This window comes from Balaenoptera ricei, chromosome 1 (genome assembly GCF_028023285.1).
Source record: "Balaenoptera ricei isolate mBalRic1 chromosome 1, mBalRic1.hap2, whole genome shotgun sequence".
Lineage (NCBI taxonomy): Eukaryota > Metazoa > Chordata > Mammalia > Artiodactyla > Balaenopteridae > Balaenoptera > Balaenoptera ricei.
In genome coordinates this window covers 33,845,469-33,856,271 of record NC_082639.1, presented here as the reverse complement: position 1 = coordinate 33,856,271, position 10,803 = coordinate 33,845,469, and the positions used below count along the sequence as shown (strand labels likewise).

Below are 10,803 nucleotides of genomic sequence, written 5' to 3'. Positions count from 1 at the left end.
TTTGGAGAAGGAGTAGGGTTTGCACATGCTGGGATGAGGGAAAGGGCTGGAGCATGGAAGAATCCGAACGGAGGCAGCCAGCCTGATCAGCAAGGGCCAGTCTGGGAATAGCATCCAGTGCCAGGAATTCGAACTCGAGCGATGGGAGCCAGCGAAGGTGGCTAGTCAGGGGAGAGAGCCAGGACAGGAGCTAGCCTTGGGCGGCTGGCTTACCCTTGGCCCTTCCCGCCTCCCCAGCCAGTGCTTCCAGCTCAAAGGGGCCCTCCCAGCCCCTCGCAGGGGAGAGCAGAGTGTGGGCCTCTCCTCTGCCTGCCAGGGACCTGAGCCAAGAGCCCTCAGCAGCTCGGAAGGGGGCCATGTGTGGGCCCGCCAGGAACTCTGGAAGAGGAATGTGGCCTAATTAATTCTCCAAAGCTCAGAGGGCCTCGCCTTGTGGGAGCAGCTGCCAGGACAGGCCTGCCAGGACGCCACGGGCCCAGCCCGTCTATCACTGTGTGCGGGGACAGCAGGCTGGGAGGCCCAGAGACAGGGGCCCAGGGGGCCAACCCCTTGCCTCCAGGCACACACGTGTCCTCCAGCCCCTTCACAGTAAATAATGCAATAATAGTAACAGTAATAGCAACAGGCCTTGAGGGCTTAAAGTGTGCCAGGCCCTGTGCGAAGCCTGTTGTACTCACTTCTCATCTAATCATTACAAGGACCAGTGAGGTGGGTACTGTTACGATCTCCATTTTGCAGATAAGGAAACTGAGGCTCAGACGGGTGAATTTCCCGGACCAGGATCCTGCAATCAGAAAGCACAAGCAGGGAAGCTGGGATTTGGACCTAGGGAGTCCGGGCCCCAAGACCATGTTGTCATAACCACCATGCTGGGCTGGCTCAGCAGGGGAAATCGAGGCCCAGGGAGGTGGGATGCCTTTCCCAAGGACAGTCGATTAAAAAAAGGCCCTGGGATAGTGAATGGGGTAAGTACCTGCAGGGAGAAAGGCCACGCCCTTGTCCTCTGCTTGGATTGCCTTCTCCTGAGGTTTCTTATGGGGCTCTTCCTCTCCTGGCCCATAGGTCACCCATAGGGACCTGTGATTCGCTACTCCAGGCAGGCGGGGCTGGAGGAAGCGATCTTGTCTCCTGGAGTCTCCACCCATTTGGTCCCAGTGACATGGTAACAGCACCGCCGGCTGGGCGGCATGTTCTCAAAGACTCCTCCTAGCGACCCTATCCCCGCTCCATGGGCTGGGGGTTGAGGGTACACCATGGCCAAGAGAGACTCAGAGTGGTGCAGAGACGGGCTGGACCAGGGCCTTTCAGCTAGAAAGTGGCAGACCTAGGACAAGATGGGCACCCAGACTGGCCTGAAGCCAAGACTCTGCCCTTCCCCGACAGCAGACAAGAAGGAGGGCAGTGTAGCCACATCCCATCCCTTCTCTGAGCCTGTTTCTCATCCGCTGTATGGCGATAAGAGGACCAGCCTCATAGGCCTGTCCTGGAGTTCATTCATAACAGCTCACACACTATGGGTACTTCTTGTGTCAGGCACTGTCCGAAGTACTTTATTTAATTTTTAAAAATTTTCCAAAACAAGATTTTATTCGTGGCTATATAACATATCACCATAAGGCTGTACCATATGTATTTGTTACTCTGTAGGTGTATATTTAAGTTTGTCCCATTTCCCACCAATGCAATAAACACTGTGTGCTACATTTATACATAAATTTTATATTCATTCCTAATTCCTTTTTTGCTGCATATTTTTTATTGGGACTTAATTCACACCCCATAAAATTCACTCTTTTAAAGTGTACAATTCAGTGTTTTTTAATATATTCACAGTTATACAACCATCACCACTATCTAATTCCAGAACATTTCCATCACCCCAAAAAGAAATACCTCACCCTTTAGCAGTGACTCCCCATATCCCACTTCCCTGGTCCCTATAAGTTAGGAATCTACTTTCTGTCGCTATGGATTTGCCTCTTCTGGACATTTTATATCAATTGCATCATACAATAAGTGGCCTTTTGTGTCTGGCTTCTTTCACTTAGCATAATGTTTTCAAGGTTCATCTATGTTGGAGTATGTGTCAGTATTTCATGCCTTTCCATGACTGAATAATATTCCCTCATAGAGACAGACCACATTTTGTTAATCCATTTGTCTGCGTTGTTTCCACTTTTTTGGTTTAAGCACGTTATTTTAGCCCTCAGCGACCCTCTGGGGAGATGCTGTCTTATCATCATATAGACAACAAGATTGAGGTCCAGAGAGGTTAAGTAACCCACACCAGGTCACTTAGCTAGTGAGTAGCAGTGGTGGGCTTTGCCCCAGAAGTCTGGCTACAGAGACCATGGCCTTAACCACTAAGCCTCACTGTCTCCTCAGTCAAAGTAAGATAGTGTAGGTCAGCACCCACAGCAAGCAACTGCACCAGAGGTGGCACCCATAGGGCACTTAGCGAAGGGTGGTTTTCCTCAGCAGCATTTCTGAAGGTGGCAGAGCCAGGGTCTGCCAGGAAGAGCCCCAAGCTAGAACAGGGGTGTCAGTACACCCAGTGATAAAGGATTGCTATCTCGGCACACAGGTAGTTCTCCCAGGGGACATCTCTCCACACCTGGGGGGAGCTGCTCCCTCTGCAGCACATCTTTGGCTTGCACCCCAGAGCCCATCTCTCCACCCATCCCCACCTACGCAGCCATGGCTCCTCTCCTGGCCCCAAGGCCCTGCCACTGGGCAGCTGAGGTAGGATCCTTGGGTGAGGTCAAGGTCAGAGCTGCAGTTGAGGTCGTGTGGATGGGTCGCTGCCTCCTCTGGCCTCCATCTACTAAATAATGAGATAAGAAATCTTAATACCTTCTCTTTTTTTAAATTACAAAGTTAGGACAATACATACACAAGAGCTTGTGGCTTTAAAAAACTGAAAAGAATATGGGAGCTTCTAAAATAAAAAGTTTCCTCCTGACCTCCCTCTCCAAGGCAACTACTCTGACAGTGGGGTAAGTAGCCTTTTCCTATGGATTCAGGTATATATTTTCGAATGTTACAGAGGTGTTTAAAATAATAAATGGTGACATGAGTCACCCTATTCTGAGACCTTCGTTTCTCACTCCAAAGGTGTCTTTCTAGACCAGTACACAGAGATCCACCCCCATCTCAATTTTAACAGCTCCACGTGGTCTCTGGCATGGACAGACTGTTGTTACTTGACCATCACCCGCTGATGGCTTTTGGAAGGCCTCCATTTATCATTTTCATAAACGTGCTGCAGTCAACCCCTTGCTTATACATCTTTGTCCTCAAAGAACCGATTTTTAGACATGACATTGCTGGGCCAAAGACAAACACATTTTAAATATTCTGCCAAGAATGAGGTTCTAATTTGCAATCTTGTCCCCACTAGGTGCAAGTGCCCTTTTCCTCACAAGCCTTCCAGCACAGCGTTTTATCCATCTCTTGTGGTTTGCTGCTCTGATAGCGAAACCACTTCTTCACAAACAATCTGATGTGCAAAAGAGATATGCCTGATGCCACCCGGATTGGGGGGGGTGTGGGGCCTGGAGACGCTCCATGTCCCACCCTATCCCCTGGTGCAGAGGACCCCTCTAGGGTCTTCCAGCGCTGCTCTCCAGGATCCTGTTTGGCTGCAGGCCTGTCCCTCTGAAGCTGACGTGAGCCCGCAGCCCCTCAGTCCTGCCCAGTGGTTTGGCCCTGCAGGGAGCTAAGGATGGAGGCGGGGCTGGCCAATCTTCTTCCTCAGCTGACCCCACCCTTCCCACATAGATGCGCCTTTGAGTAGGGCATTCCTGGGGACAGCATTGTCATGGCAAAGCACGTGTGGTGGGGGAATGTGGGCACCTGAACCTGCAGATGTTTTGAGGAGGGGGATCCTGGGGAGTCCGGATTCCCCCTCAGCCTGCGATCCAAACTAGCCTTTTAGAAAAGACTGGATCCTGGTCTTCCCTCTGCCCAGGCCTTGCTGTGTAGACCCAGGCAGGTCACTGTCGCTTCTGGGCTCCAAGCTCCCAGCTGCCAGGCCGGGGGAATCCCTCTCACAGGGTAGGTGCTGAATCTGCTCCCTCTGGAGACTCCACACTTGCCATGCGCATGAGTCACTCCCCAGGGGGAAGGATGGCTCCTCCTGGGAGTTGGCAGACTCAGGGCAGGGGAGGGGCACGGGGAGCAGGGGAGGGGAGGCTCCTTCCCTACAACTTTGATGCTGCGTGGTGAGCTTGGCACACTGGAGTCCCACCTGGCTAATGTGAGACCGAGTGTGAGCACACACACGCAGGGCACACCAACGTGTGAAATGTATTCTTGTGTGCCGACTGGGGATCCTTCTGCTGGTGTCCAGGCATTCAGGTTTGTGTCTCGTGTGATGGGTGTCCATACACAATCCACCTGTGTGCACGTCGACACGTACAAGTATGTGTGCCTGAGTGTCCCTGAGAGTGTAAGTCTTTGCCTGGTTGTGGCTGCCTAGATGTGTGTGCATACATGTGCCTACATCCGTGTGCATGCATGAGAGTGCAGGCGTACCTGCAGGATGTGCATGCAAGTCCATGATTAGGGATTACAGGTGTGTGGGCGCACCAGTGACATGAGCGTACAAGCTAATGTGTGTATTTGTGTCTGAGCATGTGTCAAAACACATGCATAGAGTGTCCATAAGTGTCGATGGTGCGCATCCACATGTGTGGATCTAGAGGTGCTTCAGTGTGCGTGTGGGCACAGCTGCGTATGGAAGTATTGCAGTGTGACTCTCTGCTGATGCAGATACACACAAGTGTGCATTTGCACTGCAGGAGGTGCCACCTCAGGGTCCGCAAACGATGACATCTCCTCCAGGGCCCATCCCACATGGCCTGGACCCCTCTCCTCTGAGCACACTGAGGAACCAACAGAGGGACAGTGTCATTGCTTTCATTACAGGCAGATTGATTATTTTAGTAATTAGTAAGTCGTTATAAACCTTACCGAGTTTAAGTACAAACATGGATATATCATAGATGCAAAATGCATATGGAATCTGAACACGAAGCATGAAAGTGAAGGATTTCCCACCCCAATCTGGGATGGCAGTGGTGGATAAGTACACGCAGGGCTCAGAAAAGCAGGAGAGGGAGGGGGCAGAGCAGAGAACCCCTGCCTCCGTTTCCAAAGCTGCCCAGCCCTGACCTCCATCCCCACCCCCACCAAGGGAGATATTGTCCTGGGCCCAGATGCCCCCAACTCTGGCTTGAGTGGGAGTGGGGGAGTGAGGGTGTCAGACCATCCCCTGCTCTGACAGCAGCCAGGCAAGGCAGGTCCCTTCTCAGCCTCCCTCTGTAACTCAGGGATAATCATACCTACTTGGGGTTTCTCAAGGAACCTCAAAATATAAGCTCCGATATCTGCCCACCTCCTTCCTCCCCTCAGAACAATTTCTATCCCCCCACCCCAGCTCCTCCGCTTCTCTCTCAGCCTGAACTGCCTCCTTGCCCCAGGCCGGACCCACGAACTGCTACCTGCCTGTCCAAACCCACACCCGTGCCACCACCCAGCCACACATTTGTCATCTCAGCTGGACTGTGAACTCCCAGGGTAAGGAAGGCTCAGGCATTCCTGGGTCCCTAGAGCCCACCCCAGCCTGGCACGGCTTAGATATCAGGCACAATTTGATTTTAGAAACTGAAGATAAGGGTAGGGGAGGGAGGAGGGCTCTGGGAGTAGCAATGTTTGGTAAACACGGCAGGTCGTTGGGTGCCCCAAGACTGGATGAGTCAGCCTGACCCTTGGCCTGGAGGACGGAAGGAAAAATCATTTATCAGTCTCCACCAGGTGCTGGCATCACCCATGCACTTGATCCCCACCACACACCTGGGAGGTAAGCAGTATTTTTATTCCCATTTTATAGATGCAGAAACTGACCCTCAGAGAAGAGGAATCAGCAGCAGAGCTGGGACTCAAACCCTCCTAACTCAGCACCTTCCCCAGGCTCTCCCCTCATGTTCCATCTCTCCTTCGCAAGCCCCGCCCACATTCCCAGCACTTAGCAGGAGTCTGTGGCTCTATCCCAGGGGCTTTGGAAAATGCCCTCAGGAGCAGCCCTTGATCATAAAGGATAGGGGTGGTGGATAGATACCCCAGCTTCCTCGCGCCACGGGTGGGGCGACCCTGAGGCTGGTTGCACAGTGTCTCCCGGAGGTCCCCGGTGGAGCTGAGCCCCGCTTTCCACCTGCTGCTCATTAACTTGCCTGGGTTGGCTGCCCTTCCGGTCTTACTTCCACGTCCTTTATAGCTTCCTGGAATCACCTCGAAAATAAATCCATGCCCTTGAATCCTAGTTCAGGTCTTCTCCAAGGGCCCCAGCCCAAGACTGAGGGGCAGCAGCCATGGGGGCTATGAGTCCCTGGGAAGCCAAGAGGACCTTGCTGCAAAGGGGTCTCTGCCTCAGAGGCCTTGAGACACGTGCAGGGCCAGAAGCACCTCAGCACAAGTCTGGGGCCATGGGAGGAGCCCAGGCAGGCGGGAGGCCAGCCCAGCTGCAGCTCTAGCGCTGTGCACAGTGTCAGGTTGGGGTGCGGGGCTGCAGGTGCACCAGGGTAAAGAGGGCAGTAGGGTGTGAGTGCAGCAGCTGACGGGAGCAGGGCTTATCTTACTGCCCAAGACCACACCCGTGTCTCCCTCCCTTCTGCAGAACTGGGCCTGGGACACCTATGCCCTGGCAGGCCCCAGGGCAGATCCCGGCTAGAAAACCCCAGAGCCCCCGGCTGACCCTCTCCTGCTCAGTCCCTCTCCTGCTCAGTCCCTCTGGTCTGGGTCCTGGCAGAGCAGGGAGGCTGCCTGGGGAAAGTCCTAGACGGGGATCTGAGCAACTCAGTGCCTCTCTGGGCCTCAGTTTCCCATTCATGAAATGGCACAGGGCCCTGGTGGGGCTGAGGAAGTGAATGAAGGGGTCCCAGCACACCTCAGAGGGATCCTGTTCTCTGATTCTGCCAGGAAATCTTTTGCACACAAAACATTAGATGTGGCATATCTTACACCCCTAAACCTTTCAGAAGAGGGTATTACTTAATGTAGAGGAGTCAAATTCTAATGGTGGAAATTCAAGCATTGGAGAAGACATAGCTTGACTTTGGGGATTGGCCTTCCTTACACCCCTCAAACCACACCATGTCAACCCCCAGACAGGCAGTGGAAAGAGCACAGGCTTTAGTGCCAGACAGACTTGGGCTCAAATCCTTGGTGACTCAGAAAAGCCCCTCAACCTCTCTGAGCTTCAGCTTCGTTGGCTGTGAAATGGGTTGACAATGCCCACTGACCCAGGTAAGCATCTTCAATCTCCTTTAGTCCTCAGTCTGGTGAGGAAGTAACTCTGATCCCCAGTTGATGCAGTAGAGACCCAGAGAAGAGCAAGCAGGTGCTAAGGAGGCCAGCCCCTGCTCACGTGGGTCCACAGTGGTCCAGGACCTGCCTGCCCCCTGCCCAGGGACCCCTGTGGCCTGGGCTGTGCCCTGTCCATTCCAGCCTTCCCCTGCTTGGCCCAGCCCTGATCCGAGGCTCACCCACTGCCCGGTTCCTGCACCTGGCCCATGAGGCAGCCAGGGCTGGGTCTTCAGTATCGGCATTCCTCTGGGATAAATACCTTTGGCCTCAGGAATGCTGGGGGCTGGGCCAGGAGGTCAAGGGTCCATGACCTTATCCTACTCTCCTGAGAAGCTCTTAAAGCCTCACAGCACCTGGGCGAGGCAGGCATGGCCCAGCCACAGAGGGAAACCGAGGCCCCTGACTTCATCCAGAAAAGGAAACCAGAGGCCTCCTTGGTTATCCTCAGTAAGGATCAGGACAGCAGAAGATGAAAAATGAAATTAAAGCAAGCAATGGACTGGCAATTCCACTTCTGGGTATATACCCCAAAGAAATGCCTAGATATGTTCAACAAAAAATGTTTACTAGAATGTTCAGCTTTTCCTATGGGAGCCACCGGGTTGAGAGGCGAGTGGTCTTCTCCTCTCCCCGCCATGGCGTGTGCTCGTCCACTGATATCAGTGTACTCCGAAAAGGGGGAGCCATCTGACAAAAATGTCACTTTGCCTGCTGTGTTCAAGACTCCCATTCGACCAGATATTGTAAACTTTGTTCACTCCAACTTGTGCAAAAGCAACAGACAACTCTATGCTATCAGTGAATTAGCAGGTCATCAAACCAGTGCCGAGTCTTGGGGTACTGGCAGAGCTGTGGCTCAAATTCCCAGGGTTCGAGGTGGCAGGACTCACCATTCTGGCCAGGATGGTTTTGGAAACATGTGTCTTGGGGGCTGCATGTTTGCACCAACCAAGACCTGGCGACGTTGGCACCACAGAGTGAATACAATGCAGAAGCAATATGCCATCCGCTCTGCACTGGCTATCTCAGCCTTACCAGCGCTGGTCATGTCTAAAAGTCATCATATAGAGGAAGTTCCTGAACTTCCTTTGGTAGCTGAAGATAAAGTTGAAGGCTACGAGAAGACCAAGGAGGCTGTTTTGCTTCTGAAGAAACTTAAGGCCTGGAATGATGTGGAAAAGGTCTACGCCTCTCAGCAAATGAGAGCCGGCAAAGGCAAAATGAGAAACCGTCGCCGTATCCAGAGCAGGAGACACTGCATCATCTGTAATAAGGACAGAGGTATCATCAAGGCCTTCAGAAACATCCCTGGAATTACTCTACTTAATATAAGCAAACTGAACGTTTTGAAACTTGCTCCTGGTGGGCATGTGGGACGTTCCTGCATTTGGACTGAAAGTGCTTTCCGCAAGTTAGATGAGCTGTATGGCACTTGGCATAAAGCTGCCTCCCTCAAGACTAACTTTTTTTTTTTTAAAGTTTTCTTCACATAGCATTTGCACTTTTTTTTAAAAATTATTATTATTTATTTATTATTTATTTATTATTTATTTTTGGCTGTGTTGGGTCTTTGTTTCTGTGCAAGGGCTTTCTCTAGTTGCAGCGAGCGGGGGCCACTCTTCATCGCGGTGCGCGGGCCTCTCACTATCGTGGCCTCTCCCGTTGCGGAGCACAGGCTCCAGACGCGCAGGCTCAGTAGTTGTGGCTCACGGGCCTAGTTGCTCCGCGGCATGTGGGATCCTCCCAGACCAGGGCTCGAACCCGTGTCCCCTGCATTGGCAAGCGGACTCTCAAACCCTGCTCCACCAGGGAAGCCCGAGACTAACTATTGATACAACCTCCCCATGCACAAGATGCTCAGTACAGACCTTAGCAGAATCCTGAAAAGCCCAGAGATCCAAAGAGCCCTCCGAGCACCATGCAAGAAGATTCATCTCAGAGTCCTGAGGAAGAATCCACTGAAAAACCGAGAATCATGTTGAAGCTAAACCCATATGCAAAGACCATGCGCCGGAACACCATTCTTCTCCAGGCCAAGAACCACAAAATCCAGATGGATAGGGCAGCAGCGGCACTAGAAGACAAATCAGATGAGATGGATGTTCCAGGCAAGAAGCCTGTGGTGGGAAAGAAAGGAAAGAAGGCTGTTGGCATTAAGAAGCAGAAGCATTTGGTGGGAAAAAAGGTGGCAGCGACCAAGAAACCAACAGCTGAAAAGAAGCCCGCAGAAAAGAAACCCCACCACAGAAGAAAAGAGGGCTGCTGCATAAACTTAAATTTGTTTATTTCGTAAAGGTCAAATCATTTTGGACAGCTAATTTTGAATAAAGACCTGATGAAAGAGACAGTGGGAAAAAAAAAAAAATGTTCAGACTGCCCTGGTGGTGCAGTGGTTAAGAATCTGCCTGCCAATGCAGGGGACACGGGTTCGATCCCTGGTCCGGGAAGATCCCACATGCCGCAGAGCAACTAAGCCCCTGCACCACAACTACTGAGCCTGCGCTCTAGAGCCCGCGAGCCACAACTACTGAAGCCCTCGCGCCTAAAGCCGATGCTCTGCAACAAGAGAAGCCACCACAATGAGAAGTTCGCACGCCGCAACTAGGGAAAGCCCGGGTGCAGCAACGAAGACCCAACGCAGGCAAAAATAAATAAAATAATAATTTTTAAAATGTTCATAGCAGCACTATTTATAATAGTCTCATACTAAATGAAGTAAGTCACAAAGAGAAAGACAAATATATGATATCACTTATATGCGGAATCTAAAAAAATGATACAGATGAACTTATTTACAAAACAGAAACAGACTCACAGACTTAGAGCAGGGGTCCCCAACCCCCGGGCCATGGACCGGTACCAGTCCGTGGCCTGTTAGGAACCAGGCCTCACAGCAGGAGGTGAGTGGCAGGTGAGCAAGCGAAGCTTCATCTGTATTTACAGCCACTCCCCATCGCTCACATTACTGCCTGAGTTCTGCCTCCTGGCATATCAGCGGCGGCATTAGATTCTCATAGGAGCGTGAACCTTACTGTGAACTGTGCATGTGAGGGCTCTAGGGTGCACGCTCCTTATGAGAATCTAATGCCTGATGATCTGAGGTGGAGCTGAGGCAGTGATGCTAGTGGTGGGGAACGATTGCAAATATAGATTATCATTAGCAGAGAGGTTTGACTGCACAGAGACCATAATAAATCAGTTGCTTGCAGACTCATATCAAAACCCTATCAGTGAGTGGCAAGCGACAATTAAGCTGCATCTGGTGGCAGGCGTTATAGTGGCAAGTGAGTTGATGTACTTCAATTGTACAGCTGCATCTGGTGGCAGGCTTTAAGTCAGAATCCGACACATTTTAGTCTGTGCGTGGCCCGCCCATTATTTTATTTACTTGCATCCGCGCCTCTTTCCTGCATTGCGCACTTGCATCAGTCACAGTTT

At 51.8% G+C, this 10,803-nt stretch overlaps 1 pseudogene; it reads left to right on the top strand.

The window, feature by feature from the left end:
• The first annotated feature begins 7,964 nt into the window (after nt 1-7,964).
• Nucleotides 7,965-9,635, top strand: LOC132349296 (large ribosomal subunit protein uL4-like; annotated as a pseudogene).
• Nucleotides 9,636-10,803: the final 1,168 nt, after the last annotated feature.